The 13,242-nt window shown below is 43.7% G+C and overlaps 1 protein-coding gene across 1 annotated transcript in view; it reads left to right on the top strand.

Moving 5' to 3' along the window:
• Positions 1 to 11,675: 11,675 nt before the first annotated feature.
• The window catches only part of MAP3K13 (mitogen-activated protein kinase kinase kinase 13), a 75,167-nt gene continuing 73,600 nt past the window's right edge, over positions 11,676 to 13,242 (top strand). The window contains exon 1 of the mRNA XM_072121248.1: positions 11,676 to 11,878. The gene's annotated coding sequence lies outside the window, so the exon portion shown is untranslated. The remainder of the gene's footprint in view (positions 11,879 to 13,242) is intronic.

Raw genomic sequence — 13,242 nt, 5'->3', positions numbered from 1 at the left:
GGAGCTCATCATCCAGTTTATATCTACACTGACCACAAGAATCTCCTGTTTCTTCAGACTTCTCAGCATCTCAACCCTCGTCAGGCTCACTGGTCCCTCTTCTTTTCTCAATTCATCTTCCTGATTCACTTCCTTACAGCCGAGAAGAACGCCAATACCCTCTCGTTCCTCTGATGTTGTAGGGAAGAATCAGATCCTTGTCATATTGTTCCCCTGGAACGATGGTAGCTTCCTCCTAGCAAGACCCATGTCTGACCAGCTCTTTGGAAGAGTATACTAACTTGCGGACATTGCTCTCGTGTGGCTGGGATGCTCTCCTATCTCTATTGGTGGCCAGATCTGGTCAAGGACGTCAAGATTTTGTGAGTTCCTGCACTTCCTGTGCCTGTACCAAGTCATCATGACTCAAGCCAGCAGGTCTGCTCCTGCCGTTGCCCATGGACTCACATAGCTATGGAGTTTATTACGGATCCCCAACTTCTTCCGATAATACAGTCATCTGGGTGGTAACAGATTGCTTCTCTAAGATATCCCACTTTGTTCCTCTACCAGGTCTGCCGTCAGCTCCATGCCTTGCCAGCCTGTTCTTTCTGCATATTGTCTCGGAGCATGGAGTCCAGTTTATTTAGCATTTCTGGCAGTCCCTATGCGGTCAACTGCAAGTTAAACAGGACTTCTCTTCTGCATGTCATCCGGAGCTGGAGAGGGTTAACCAGACTCTGGTCTGCTATCTACGGCGCTTTTGCTGTGCTCGTCAGAATGATTGGTCTTCTCTCGTACCTTGTGCAGAATTCTCATATAATTCTCTGGACTCCGAATCTACCGCTCCCTTCTTTGTTGTATTTGGATGGCATCCACCCCCACCTCTTCCTCCTTCTGAACCTTCTGATGTACCTGCCATAGAGGAAATGGTTCAAGATTTCAAGTCAATCTGGGAGCAAACACAGCAAACTCTACTTCGGCTGTCCACCCGCACCGGAACCTAGGCCGACAAGAGACGCAGGTCTCCTCCAGTCTTCTCTCCAGGTAATAAGGTTTGGCTGTTCAGCTGAAGATCCTTAACTACAAGCTTGTTCTTCGCTATCTGAGTCCATTTGAGGTGCTGAAGTGCAACAATCCCATGGCCTAGAAGCTTCACCTTCCTCCCACAATGCGCATCCTAAATTCCTTCCACGTCTCTCCCTTCTGAAACCTGTACAAAAAATACCACCTCCAGCTCCTGAGGCGGATTCCACCAATGTCAATGAGATGTCATCTGTAAAAGAGGTCCTGGGTATAAAGTTGGTCAGAGGGAAGGGGTTCTTTCTTATTGACTGGAATGGGGTTAAGGCCTGAGGAGAGGTCTTGGGAGCCAGAAGACAACATTCTGGATCATGACCTTCTGCAGAAATTACTCCAGTCCAAGAAGAGGGGGAGGCTGAAGGGGGGGGGGGACAGTTAAGGGTACTCCTGCAACCCACGACTCAGGTCGCAGGCGCAACCCAGCCCCTGCTCTTACCTCTCCATGATCCTGCGCTGGCTCAAGCTTCCCTGCCTCCTAGGACTTGTGCGAGCCGGCTTCTGGAGATTTAAAGGGCCAGTGTGGCGATAATTGGCCCTGACCGGCTGCCAATTCTGATAAATTCCCAGCCCCTTCCTGTGTTCCCTGCCAGATCTTTGTGCCTCATAGCCTTAGAGAAAGCTTGTCTGATGCCCTGTGCGATTATCCTGATTTCCTGTTGTGACTTTGATTCCGTTCCTAACCTCGCTCCTGTGCTGCCCATTCTGACCTTCCACTACCCACCTGACTCTTATCCTGTTCTGCTAGTCTCGACCTCCTCCTGTACCCAACCATGACCTTGCCTTACGATTCTGCACTTCTTCTTGGCTGCCACTGCGGACATAGCCGCGCCTGTGGAATGACCTGGTGGTACCACGCCATAACAAGTCAAACCTGCTTTGCGGGCTCTGGTGAAAACCAGGTACCACTTAGACTCCGGTCCCAGGTGTCGGCTTACGCCATCAACCATGGTGGTATAGAGGATCCATTACCACTGATCCTGACAGTACCTAGTATTATTGAACTATAGTACGGAATGGCAACTGATGAGGTAAAAGTTGGCTTGACTTTACAGTTCAAGAATGGGATGCTGAACTTTTAATAGATGTATATTGGTAAGATACCTAATATCCTCCCCCCACGTAAACTTAAAGTAAAGTGAACAAACCCTTTAAGCCTAGTTTGCAGAGTAAAAAAATGCAGGATGTGACACCCAAATTTTTAGCAGTGATAAACTGCTAGCTTTATTGGAACCCTCCAATAAAGTTAGCAGACACTGCAGCGCCATAGCCTCAAGAACGTATTCATGAGGGGGCGGTCTGAGGTGCCGCCTTCTTCCCCAGACTGCCCCTCCCACGCCATAGGTCAGCGGTAACTGCTAGGCTTCATGCAGCAGTCACCGCCTCCTCGGGCTGCCCCCTTATGAATAGTTTCCTAAGCTTACAGTGATCCGGCATTCTGAGGGTATAGTGCTGCAGTTTAACACAGCTAAAAATGCAGTAGCGATTATAGATGGTTACTTTAGTAAGCAGCTCCTAGTGCGTTTGTTAGGGTGACAGGTCCTCTTTAAGAGGCCAGAAAGTGTAGCAGATGGGAAATCTCTCCCAGTCTACACTATTGTGGGAATGTATGCGGACCACTTCCCTCTTCATCATAGGCTATAACTTGATTCCAGATCCTGGTCCACACCCAGTGTATATTAGATTGTCAAGACAAACCTCTTTATTCATTTCCCATCATGGTCCATAAAAAGTAATGTTCCTAGAGGTGGGTTATCAGAAATAAAAATGTGATTAAATTGCAGAAAAAAAGTGTCATTGAAAAATCGACTGCTTACATGATATCTTACCCAAGGAGTTAACAAAATATCTCCAAGTGTTTAGTTTGTGCAGGGAGTCCCTCCCAGTGGAAGGCTCATGGGCTTCCTGGCAGCAGTAATATGAGCCAGTGTTTGCAGAGCTGGAACTGAGAACAAGACATTTCCCATGGAGTTCAGTTGCTGAATACATTCCTGCATTTCCAGTATCATATACATCTACCACTTCTAGAAAGTTAGCTTTTTCAGGTAAAACACACCACAATTGCTGCCTTCCCATAACAATGCGTTTAGAGTACATCCAACAGTTTCCAATTGTAATGCCCTGAAGGCAATGCTAGAGTTCAGGCTGAGGACAGCTGTCCTTGCTAATAGTTCAGTCGTTTTTGTATAACATAAGGCGTGCAATCCTAACCCCCTCACCAAACGCCCTAACAATCACACAGAGAGTCATACTCATAAAGTGGCTTTATTTGCAGTAATACACATCTTAAAAAGGATAACCCCACCTGAAGCACATCGTTTCTTAAATGCCCCCCGGCTTTCACATTTTTGCCTGGATGTCAGTTCCTACAATGGATGCCACCTAATATTCTAAAGCATTCAAAAATGTATGTAAAAAACGTGATCACAATGATTGAAATCTGGGGTCTTTTTGTAAATGAATATTAAAATGCACAAAAACGTAAGTGTGTTCAACAAGTTGTAACCATGTCAAAGAGCTTCTCTGCCTAAGCACATGAAAATATAAAAAATATAGCATGATGGAATTTTTCTGTTTATACTGTTTGGGTATTGCATCAGGTAATGCAGTGTTTGTATACTCTGACATTTACATGTTCACTTTTACTACAGCTGGATTTATCCTCATAAAGGCTCCTCTACATAGGTCAACCTCAAAGACAATATCAAGAATTACCAGTTGTATAAATCACATTACACAAGCTGTGTAAATCACCTTTTACATGTCAGCAATCTACAATCTATTATGTGGCATAAAAGGTTGATTACGTGACCATCTAAATTGATCGGCATGTGACATTTTGCATATTCAAATGAGCCAATTATTGGGAACAGCAATTTCTATGAACTATCTTTCCTGATGATTGGTTAAATAATAGGATTATGATTAGTGCCTCAAAAGAAACAAATCAAGATTAATTGATTAATTTGTATTGAGTGATCTAGGAATAATCATACTAAGAAATTGTGCTCAATGAAACCAATTTACATCAAAACAAAAAAAGAGAGGACTTCTAGTTCCGGTGCTGCCATGTGAGGAGTGGAGGAACGGAGCTCCAGCTGCCTGGGCACACAGACCCACTAAATAATGTGCAGACGTGGCTACACAGGGTTTGGAAGTTTCCCCACAGTGAACCCCACACCCTAAGTGTGCGGAGTGGTACTTACTGCGGAGGTCCCAGAAAGCGAGTGCCTCGGCAGAGGAATCAGAGCCGGCATCAGCACAACCTCCTAAGATTGTGGTGTCCGTCACTGTATTGCCTCCTACTATGATGGGAACAGAGGCATGCAGCCGGGACATAAAAGAGCTACAGGACCTTGATATCCCTGACTCTTCCCCACCTCTGGAGCCGCCAGGTATTAATTATAGGAAGTTGGCAGTGGAGGTGGCCAGGCATTCGGCCATGGATGTCCAGAAGATGCTGGAACTGACATTACAAGCCTCCTTTAATATATTGTGGTAGGAGATTCAACAACATAATGCCCGCTTTGATGAGTTGGAATCCTGGATTGTTATACTGGAGGAAAATAGGGCAATAATGCAGACAGGCTTAGCGAAGGTGCAGTAAGACAATAAAATAGACGTAATCCATCTTCAGCAAGCAGCCATCGACAAACCAGACGGGAGGAGACAGGGGCCTCACAGAAGGAAAAGAGAGACCGGAGACGTCGACAGAAGACTGTATTAAACTATTTTCAGGGTACTGATACTGTTATAAGATGCTCATGCACAAGTATCGAGATTTGACCGCTAGGGTGGGACAGTGACCAACTGCATTCCAGAGGGCTTTTAGGAACCAGCAGAGCCTTCATACTGGTAAGCTGCCATCAGAGGAGAGGTTTGAAACATAAAACACTTTAGATGAACAGCAAAACAAATTAAAATCAGCATATTTGGTTAGTATTCATAAAACATTTATGGAGGCCTCTAGAGAGGTGGCATTTTAGGGCTAGTACAGAACCATGCAATGTTTGCATTTGTCAAAGAACATTTAATATGGAAATTCAAATTACAAGTGTCACATTATGAGGGTCTTATGCTGTTATCACAAGCTTTTGTGGATCTACTATTTACATGAATATTTGCTTGGCAGGTCAGTACTGCCAGTCCAGGTCTGTTAAGCACTCAGTGTCATTATACTTCTTATTACCATCAGCAAGTGCACTAAAGTCTTACATATATGTAGATATTCTTCTCTAAAGGTCTGAAGTAGCAGCCCATACCTTGTCAAAGATAACGTGATGAATGTCAAGTGCTTACCTGCGATCTCTGCGATGGTCAGAGATTAACTTTTAACTAGGGACATGTGGAATTCCCCTCCTCACCTCGTCTGGTATCGGCACAGCAGGTTAAGTCTCTGTCAGTATTTTATTTCACTGAAAGTGACATCAGCAGTTTCACTGTAGAATGATTGAATGGTGCATAGAAAAACACTGAAGGCAATATCCGGCACAGGGTTATGGATGTAGATACTTAACTGTTAAGTTCAACTTTATCCATGCTCCGAGCTATTTCTTAAGTTGCATAAATAGAAATTCCCTCATTTCATTTTAAGATGGTTGGTGTACCATGTTATCCTACATTGCTCAATATAATGTACAGTATTGTTGTTACAGCTCCCATCAGGAATTTTGGAAATGCTTTCCTCATTGTTGTGACAATTTGTGTTTCAACATCTTGTAAATGATCTCTGTTTATATTTTGTAGATTGTTCATTTTGAGATGCGGCAATACCTAACATGTTTGTGATTTTTACTGTTTATAAAAATTTTATATCAGTTCTAGGGAAAGGGGGATGATTTAAAATTTTTTAATTTTTTAATTATTTTTTAAAACTTTTTTTTTTTACTATTTTTTAGTTTTTTTTACTTTAGACCTTAGATGGTCTGATCTGTATTGCAGTATAGGGAATTTTTACATAATGTTCATTACTGGCTCATTGTAATGAATCTTCAGGAGCAATGCAGCCTCGGTGTAACGGTCCACAGACAACAGAACTAATGTCTCTGTGGGAAGAGTCAGGGAGGATGGACCCTCTGGACCACCACGGGAGGTTGTAGATGGTAAGTGGCACCTGGTCTTCACCAGAGCCCGCTGCAAAGCAGGATGGTCTTGCTGCAGCGGGGTGCATCCAGGTTGTTCCACGGGTGCAACTAGGCCCGCAGTGGCAGCCAGGGAAACAGGGGTAGCAGGACACAGTCTGAGCCTGGGATGACAGCAGGAATACGGCATACGGCTTGGAAGGATTAGCTGGAACTCACGTCAGGCAAGCAGGCAGGAGCTGGCACATGACCCAGTCGGACAGGAATGGACAGGTCCTTGAAGAAGCACAGAAGCGTATGGGAATGCTGAAGACATTCAGGAGCGTAGGGGAAAGCTGAAGACATTCAGGAGCGTGTGGGAACACTGGAAACTATCTCACGCCAGTACAGGAACAGCTTAGGGAAGCTTGGTATGGAAACCACGAAAGTTCCTTTAGGCACAGAAGATAGAGCATTCACTTACAGTAACAATGCTGAACTGAAGATCCGGCAAGGCAGTAAGGGAGGTACCGTGCAAGGCCGGATTAGCCAGCACCAATCAGGAGGATGCCGGTCCTTTAAGGCTAGGAGAGGTGGAGCACGCGACCTAGTCGATATGCAGCAGGCTAGTGGAGAGGTAAGTCCGGGTCAGGGGTTGCCGCGCCGCACCGAGTACAGGTACTGTCACGGATCGCGGAATACAGCTGTGACAGTACCCGCCCCCTTTAGGACCCCTCTACTTCTTCCGCCTCTTCTTCTGTCTCCTCCAAGTCTCCATGGTGATGACAGCAGGAATACGGCTTGGAAGGATGAGCTGGAACTCACGTCAGGCAAGCAGGCAGGAGCTGGTACACGACCCAGGCAGACAGGAATGGACAGGTCCTTGAAGAAACATAGGAGACACGGAGGCGTCTGCAAACACTGAAAACACGGAGGGGCCTGGAAACGCTGAAGACACACTCAAGACACGGAGGCCCCTGGAAACGCTGAAGACACACTGGAGCGTATGGGAACGCTGAAGACATCCAGGAGCGTATGGGAGCGCTGAAGCGCACGTATGGGAGCGCGCTCCCTAGGAGCGGGCACGGGCAGTCTAGTCGATCGGTAAGCAGGCTCTTGGAGAGGTTTTTAGAGTTATTGTTCTTTGGTGTTGTGTCTAATTTATCTTTTTTCTTCGGACCTCTCACAGAATAATTATGTTGACAGATAGATACATCTCTGACAGTCTTTCGGTACCCGAATCCTTTCTAACCCATCAAGTCTCAAGACATCACATTCTCCATGTAATAAGAAGCTCTATATGAATTGGTCAAACCCGGAGGCGTTCAGTATTTTTCACATTTTTTGTATGTGTTTTTCAATGTTTTTTCACTTATATATATACATCTTTCGTTTTGTTTTGTTGTCACCTTGGTGTCACGTATAATTATCATTTGATTTTGTAATAATGTATATATTGCATATTTCACTGCATACACATATTCGCGAACATACACTAATAGTGGGTAGTCCTGGATATGTAACTATACCCAGCTATCGTCATCATTTTATTAATTTTATATCAATCCCCCCCTCTCTTCACATTTTTTACACTTTTTATCTTTTTTAGGATAAGATTGCATTTACCGATTTTTGATATGAGCACTTTATTGCCGCTCAGGCTGAGTTTGGTTACTTCTATATTTCACATTGAGGCATGTGGCACTTTATGCACTCACGGCACCTTCACTAGGGCGTCCTATTTTAGCGCACACATTTTCACATCCCTATATTCACTCCATAGTTCATACTTTACGTATGAGCAACAGCTTATATTTATACCATCGGGCTAGTTTACCATATATACCGTATATACTCGAGTATAAGCCGACCCGAGTATAAGCCGAGGCCCCTAATTTTACCACAAAATACTGGGAAAACCTATTGACTCGAGTATAAGCCGAGGGTGGGAAATGCATTGGTCACAGCCTCCCCAGTATATAGCCAGCCAGGCTCTGCCCCGGTGTATATAGCCAGCCAGCCCCTGCCCCAGTGTATATAGCCTGCCAGCCCCTGCCCTAGTGTATATAGCCTGCCAGACCCTGCCCCATTGTATATAGCCTGCCAGACCCTGCCCCAGTGTATATAGCCTGCCAGACCCTGCCCCAGTGTATATAGCCTGCCAGACCCTGCCCCATTGTATATAGCCTGCCAGACCCTGCCCCAGTGTATATCGCCTGCCAGACCCTGCCAAAGTGTATATAGCCTGCCAGACCCTGCCCCAGTGTATATAGCCTGCCGCCGCTGCCGGACAGATCGCACAGAAGATATACAGGGGTCACCGGAAAGGTGAGTTTAGATATATTTATTTTTTTGACTCGAGTATAAGCCGAGTTTGGGTTTTTCAGCACATTTTTTGTGCTGAAAAACTAGGCTTATACTCGAGTATATAAGGTATATGGTTATATGTTATATATTTTTATACCATCTTGATATAGATGGATTAGGGGGATATCTGTCTATTTCAGAAATTTATGTTAATGTAGATGTATGTGCATTGCTTTATGATTTGTGGAGATTTTATGTGGGGTTTTTCTTGTTTACTTTTTTTATGTATGATGGGCATGTTTGTAGACCGATTAAGGCTTATAGCAGTGATGGCGAACCTTTTAGAGCCTGAGTGCCCAAACTTCAACCAAAAGCCACTTATTTATTGCAAAGTGCCAGCACAGCAATTTAAGCAGTAATTTATTTCTCCTTGTTCTTTGACAACTTTCAATCCTTCAGACTCCTAAATACACCGACGCATTTAAAAGGAGGAGGGCAAATTCGCCTAACATTGTAGGAAGATTCTGCAGGAAGATTATTTGAGTCCTGTCTGGTGAACTGGGGCGATGGCCTAGGTGCCCACAGAGAGGGCTCCGAGTGCCACCTCTGGCACCAGTGCCATAGGTTCGCCACCACTGGCTTATAGAGACTATATTGGTACAGATGAATCAGGGCGGATCTTATAAAAAGTTTTTTCTAGATCATGTTTATATTAAACGATTTCTATCGCTTAAGATTATGTTATATTCCTATGTTTATGACTACTATTGCTTAAGATCATGCTATATTTTATGTCCATATTTCATGTGTGCGGTCCGTTGGTTTAATTTTTAACATTGTGTGTCAATTTGTGTTCAGTATATTGGGACTAAACTATTTTTATATACTTTCTTTATGATCATATCCTGTTGACGCACCCATGCGCGTGTGCTGCGCGCGGGCATGGGGAAGTGCACAGGTACGGGATGCGTCTCCATGGCAACGTCTCTCTGATCACGTGATGCGGAGTGGCATTTCCTGTTGACGCATTTCCGGTGCACAACCTCAGGGCACGCGCGCGTCACGTGGTGGGAGCGTCTACACGCAGGGATGCCGTGGGTAACTATAAAATGTTAGATGTAGCACTATGCCATCACCTCCTGACGAAGCATTTGTGCGAAACGCGCATCGGGTGTATCCTTTGGCTTTCCCCTGACCTGCCCAGCGTCTGTCCATTATGTTTTCGGGTGAGTGTGCAATAGTAATTTGATATTTTTTCTAACACTGGATGGTACCTCCAGTGTTGTGTATGGTTTACCTTTACTGCACTGTTGCCACTTTTCCCCTATTGATTTGAGTCTAATATTTTGACTATATTACTATTATCATCAATTATATCATTTGGACTCTGGGCTAATAGGGGTAGCCATTGGTCTCCTGTGTTTCCCTTTTTCCACCTTGGGCTACTTGTGTCCCCCATACATTGTATTTATATTCTCTTCCCATTTGAGGGTTATATATGTCGAATCTATGTATTTATTTTCAATAAAGAATATTATTTTTATATATTAGTGTTTGTTGCCGCTCTGGTTCCTTTTGGTATTCTGATTATATAGTTGGAGAGGCGTTGATGATTTGTGGAGGAGTTTAGGGGTAGGTTTGGTTTTGTGTCTTGGAGAGGTAAGTCTGGGCCGGGGGTTTGCAGTGCTGCACCTAGTACGGGTACTTTCACGGATCATGGGTACGGCCGTGACAGTACCCCCCCTTTAGGGCACCAATCAGGAGGACGATGGCCCTTAAAGGCTAGGAGAGCCGGTGCGAGCGTCCTAGGAGTGGGAGCGCGAGGCCTAGTCAATCGGGAAGTAGGCTTGTGGAGAGGTAAGTCTGGGTCCGGGGTTGCCGTGCCGTACCGAGGATTGCGGGTATGGCCGTGACATTCGGGAATGACGAAGACCCGCCGCTGTCATGGCAGCTAAATGCCACTCCCTGATGAGCTACGATCATAACAAAGATGGCAGCGCCCAATTCTCCGCCAGTAGCATTGGAACAGTTAATACTTGTGATCGGAACTAGCACCGATTGTGGCAATATGCAGTAAACCCCACCTTTGTATGAACCCACTTTATATAGCCTATGCATGTAAGGTGCAAACACCTGTTAAACAACAGCTGTTGACTGTGCCTCTTAGGAGTTGGAAGGGTGGTAGATTGTTACCGTTTGTTTTACAGTGCAAAGGCCTAGCACACTGGTCTGTGATCAGAGACAACTATGTTCATGGACCATGAATTTTTAAAATGTAGTGGAGCCTAGAAACCGCTTTGGAGCTTTCTGAACGGCTATTTCTACTGAAGGCTTCAATAGCTTTAGTGAAAAAAAACCCCTTAATGTTACAAGAAATCATAAGATCGCATGTTCAAGCCCCCTGAATAAAATGTAAAATAAATAAAATTAATAAACAAGATCAAATGAATCCCCTTTCCTTAAAAATATAAGCTGTCCCTACACCGAAAATGGCCATTCTATTAAAATATCAAAATGGACAATTGGCACAATTTATGGCACACACTTGAGCTGCAAAAAGCTGGAGATCTGTTTCACCTTCAAGTATAGTACAAATTGTCTGATAAAAACAAGGACCCTGGGCCAGAATTGCTAAATGCCCCCACGATATGTTATTTACTCTAGGCAGTAAAAGCTTCCCTTCCTTCCCAGTACATTGCATAGAATATAAACTTGTGCTGCTAGGAAGTGCAATTTGTCCCTCCTAATGCTCTATAACTAGAAGAATAAAGGGCATTTGCCTGCATGAAAATGGCACAACTATGCTTTTTTGTCGATTCCACATTTGGATTTTTCCCATCTTCCCAGTATATAGCTCAGAATATATTAAGATAATATAATTGTGCTGTTAGGAAATGCAATTTGTCCCGCAGGAAACAAGCCCTCATAATGGTCTGTAATTGGAAGAATTAAGAATGTTTGTATTTTTCCAGACAGGAAGTAAAAAATAAAATGAAATTATAAGGATTGTTAAGGGGGTTAAACATTTCAGGTAAGCACCCATAAATATTATAAGGTAGTTGTACCTTGAATATACCCTTGAAGGTTACTGCCCCCTTTTCATAAGAAGCCTATTTTTCCACAATGATCTGATACTGTTGTAATATATCCCTTTCCCTACACGTCACCAGCACTACTACCTGCGGCTCTACTCTCTCTGTTTGTATTCTTTTCTTTTTCCTTGCAGAACAGACCTGTAGTCGAATCACCTGTAAAGCAATAGATGCAGCTTCCGCCCCAGTCATTAACCCTCCCCCTTCCTCCTGTCCCCGTGTCACTGGATACACACAGGCGCAGGTGAACCCTCTCCTGTCACCTCCCACATTCCTCCGTACTCTGACCACGCAATGGAGAAGTGCCGGATCATAAGTGTCAGAAAAGGCTGAAGAAGTGACAGCACCTGCCAATGTCTGGTATGTGTGTCTCGCACTCATCATGTTGTGTTATGTTTCCCTGTCTCTCCTCACACTTCCTCTGATCACAGTTGTTAACATCCCCTGTTGAAGTAATGTCCCAGGAGAATCGGCGATGGGGCTGATCTACAATGTAGATTGCCATGAACTTAGGGACAGACATACGGCTGCTCTCTCTATCAGCAAGGCCAAGTTTTACCTTACTGCAGAGGCCCAAGTAGAGACATTTACCTATAATGTTATTTATCATCTGTTCTTCAATGTGTTTTTCATTGTAGTCTTTATCTAATGCTCAAATATATAAAGTTGTTTTAGAGATACGTTTGTCAACTCTAGTATTGTTGTTATGGCTTTCTGAGAAAGTTGTGCAGGTTTGCATTCAGTCTCATGTAAAATCCACCATATCCATAATATAATAAGAAGCTTGGTTCTTGACTTCTCACAACCTCAGTCCAGTTATGATTATGATTCTATGATTTAATGATTTGTGATCTAGAATTGTAATGAATTAATACCCTATTACATAGTATGGCATATCTTCCCATCCTTGAGGCAACTGATTCTTAATTTGGGCATGACAGCATATTGGGTAAAGGGTCATAAAGATGCTTGTTATCATTGTGAGCTACATAAACTAAGCTAGCTCAGACATGTTAAATGAATAATACATGAGGTGTGCCTTTCTGCCTTCCAGGTTTAACATTACCTAACGATTATCAAAGGCTAATGAACTGACTGCCTGTCATAGTCTCCGGACAGCTGTATAATGTTAGTTGGGCAATTATTATTTATATTATGATATTATTTCCATACATTTCCATCTTCCTAAAGGATATGACCATCTTTGGATTGATTTTTATTTGGTAATTTGCTTCCTAAATGCCACTTGCTAAATAGTATTCCTTATAAATTTCTACAATATTGCTGCCATAAAATCTGTGTAAATCCTTACAGGAAATCTACCATGCAAATAAAGCATGATAAATCAGGGACACTTACTCATAGATCTGGGCCCCGTGACTGTGGTAATCTTCCTTTATTTGCTATTTATGGTGTCCTTCAATTTAAAATCAACTTTTAGTATAATGCTAATGACCCTAGGTGGTTACTCTAGCCTAGCCCATCTGTCATCTGGCTTTACAGACTGTTACAATGTCTCACTATACCCCTGCGCCCCTAGCACTTGGGCAGTGTAACAGAGTGGCTCGGGTAGGCCCTCGGGCTCATTAACATAATTTCAAAAGTTGATTTTAAAAGGAAAGGATAAAAAATATAAGAAAACTACCACAGTCACAGTGCCTGGTTTATCATGATGGATTTTGATGGTAGATGTCCTGTAAATAAACTAGTTGTCCTGAATCCAA

Source organism: Engystomops pustulosus, chromosome 8 (assembly GCF_040894005.1).
Source record: "Engystomops pustulosus chromosome 8, aEngPut4.maternal, whole genome shotgun sequence".
Taxonomy (NCBI): domain Eukaryota; kingdom Metazoa; phylum Chordata; class Amphibia; order Anura; family Leptodactylidae; genus Engystomops; species Engystomops pustulosus.
Note: the sequence above shows the minus strand (reverse complement) of the source record. Positions and strands in the feature narration are given on the sequence as shown.